A 3,067-nucleotide genomic window follows, 5' to 3' on the forward strand; every position below is an offset into this window, starting at 1 on the left:
TGCCCGAGGCAGGATTCGAACCTGCGACCGTAGCAGCAGCGCGGCTCCGCACTGGAGCGCCTAGAACCGCACGACCACCGCGGCCAGCCAGTCACACTAGTAATTATTCTGTAATGGTCATAGGTCGAAGTGACATTTTGGAACTTTTCAATATTCCAGATTCACTGCTTAAAACATTTATTGATTATTACGACAGCTATTTCGGAAGATTTGTATTTTCACCTACGTGTACGTTGACCTGATGTATATATAACATCTGGTGTGACTATATCTGGCGACCGTTCTCGTTATATGTCCGCCTGCTTAGCTGAGTGGTTAACGCGTTTGCCTACAGTGCAGCAGGCCCGGGTTCGATTTCCAGCCGGGTTGGAGATTTTCGCCACTCTCGGACTGGGCGTTGTGTTGTCCTCATCATCGTTCATCTTCACCGACACGCAAGTCGGCCAGTATGGCGTCACCTTAAATAACACTCTCAACTCGGTGGCCGAACTTCCCGGATGATCATTTCATTTGTCCGCCTGCTTAGCCAGGCGGTGCCGGCGCGGTAGCTCAGCGTGTTCGGTCAGAGGGTTAGCTGCCCTCTGTAACCAAACCTTGAGTGAACAGGTCAACTATGAACTTGAACGGGTGTCATGGGACAAACGCGACGAACAAAATGAGATTTTCTTTTTAAAAAAAGATGAAAGGTAGTAACTTGCTAGCCTCCCATGCAGCTGGCCCAGGTTCGATTCCCGGCCGGGTTACAGATTTTCTCCGCTCGTGGACTGGGTGTTGTGTTGTCCTCATCATCATTTCATCCTCATCATCGGCCGCATGTCGCCCAATGTGGCACCGACTGAAATAAGACTTCCACTTGGCGACCGAATCGGAGTCGGACCTCCCGGCCAACAATGCCATCTCATTTAATTTTTCATCATTTTGTTTCATTTTTCTCGTTATGTTTCACGTGCAGTTCTAAAATATCGATTTCACGTCGATTTTCTGCTGTTTTATACAGTGTGGCGTAATATTCTGATATAATACTGTAGATACTTCCTGTAATTTTTTGACAGTTCACGCAACATACGTTTTATCTAAAACAGCACAATATCGACGTGAAAACGATCTTTTAGAATTTCACGTGAAATACATCGAAAACAGTCGCCAGGTACAGACACACCAGATGTTACATATACGCCAGAGCAACTGGACGCGCTTGAAAATGGAAATCTTCCGAAAGAGCTTTCCTAATAATCTATAAATGTTTTAAGCAGTGATTCTGGAACCTTACTTAAAATGTCCTTTCAAGACCTAGATTTCATCGCCGGCCCAACCATCGAGAAACTAATTTTTTAACTTTTTTTCACCTGTCAGTTAATGTTTATGCATCGAGTTCTACAAACTGAGTGAAAAAGTAGAAAATATGTAACGTCTCTATACAAGGAAACGTTAGCGACAGCCCCAGACATTTGCACAAGCCCCGCCCATTTACCCCCCTCCACACCTACCCCCCCGCCACACCAATCAAGAGCGCATCAATATGATCTTTGGTACTCCTCGTTGCTGTCGTGTTTTTGTTCGTCGTTTTTTGTTTTACCGCGGTTTTCATACTAGCAGTGTTGTCCTGTTAGTACTTCTTAGCAGTTTGTGTAATACTGTCAAAATGAAACATAGATACGCACTCTCAATAAAGTTATCATGCACAAGGTACCTAATCTTGACTGTTAAGGCCAACTGCTGTCAAAACTCATACCTAACAGACATTAAAGTACGATAAGATGTGTTGGAATGACACTGACGAAATTATGTACGTATGTTTAACAACAGACAGCTCTAAAGCTCCAAACACTGAAGAAGAACGCAAACGAATCTCGTGTCTGCTATAAGCAAGCAGTCATAAGAGTTCACAAGTAAAAATTCACCCATTACACAGGCAAATATTAATGAAGAATGTCACTGTATAAATATCTGACTGCTTGCATTACGCATTTCTACATTATCCCACTCTTATATTCTTTTGTCTTAATGAGGTAATCAGAAACAAACCAAGACATCGACTTTGCCTTGTTTATGCACAACATTGACTTTAGACAATCGAGATAATGGACAGCATCCTTGGCGATACTACCAATTAATATTTCCCAACAGAATTTCTTACACTACGCGATGTGACGGAAATTTGCGCTCACTGCAGTTAACAAATATCAGAATTTTTGATATAGTGCAGATGATAGCTCATGAAATAAAAAAGACAGTGTGGATACCATTTTTCTTTTTCTTTCTTACTGATGATTTTTCAACTCGCATATTCAATGAAAATATTTCTAAAAAACTTCCTGGCACATTAAGACTGTGTGCCTGACCGAGACTCGAACTCGGGATTTTTGCCTTTCGCGGGCAAGTGCTCTACCAACTGAGCTACCGAAGCACGACTCACGCGCAGTCCTCACAGCTTTACTTCTGTCAGTACCTGGTCTCCTACTTTCCAAACTTTACAGAAGCTCTCCTGCGAACCTCGAAGAACTAGCACTCCTGATAGAAAGGGTGTTGCGGAGACATGGCTTAGCCACAGCCTGGGGGATGTTTCCAGAATGAGATTTTCACTCTGCAGCGGAGTGTGCGCTGATATGAAACTTCCTGGCAGATTAAAACTGTGTACCCGACCGAGACTCGAACTCGGGACCTTTGCCTTTCGCGGGCAAGTGCTCTACCAACTGAGCTACCGAAGCAGGAGAGCTTCTGTAAAGTTTGGAAGGTAGGAGACGAGGTACTGGCAGAAGTAAAGCTGTGAGTACCGGCCGTGAGTCGTACTTCGATAGCTCAGTTGGTAGAGCACTTGCCCGCGAAAGGCAAAGGTCCCGAGTTCGAGTCTCGGTCGGGTACACAGTTTTAATCTGCCAGGAAGTTTCATATCAGCGCACACTCCGCTGCAGAGTGAAAATCTCATTCTGGAAAATATTTCTAATTCTTTTCATAATGGTACCGGAAAAAACTGTATTTCGTACTAACTACTGATTTTCTCGCTTGTTATGACTGGCATATCTGTGATACGAGCAACTTCGATTTTGGAACATGCGGCAGACCATGC

The 3,067-nt window shown here is 44.0% G+C and overlaps 1 non-coding gene across 1 annotated transcript; it reads left to right on the top strand.

Annotated features, from left to right (window-relative positions):
- Positions 1-2,787: 2,787 nt before the first annotated feature.
- On the top strand, positions 2,788-2,862 carry Trnas-cga. Its single transcript has one exon. It is a non-coding gene; the product is annotated as a tRNA-Ser (tRNA).
- The last annotated feature ends 205 nt before the right edge of the window (positions 2,863-3,067 follow it).

Source organism: Schistocerca piceifrons, chromosome 7 (assembly GCF_021461385.2).
Source record: "Schistocerca piceifrons isolate TAMUIC-IGC-003096 chromosome 7, iqSchPice1.1, whole genome shotgun sequence".
NCBI lineage: Eukaryota > Metazoa > Arthropoda > Insecta > Orthoptera > Acrididae > Schistocerca > Schistocerca piceifrons.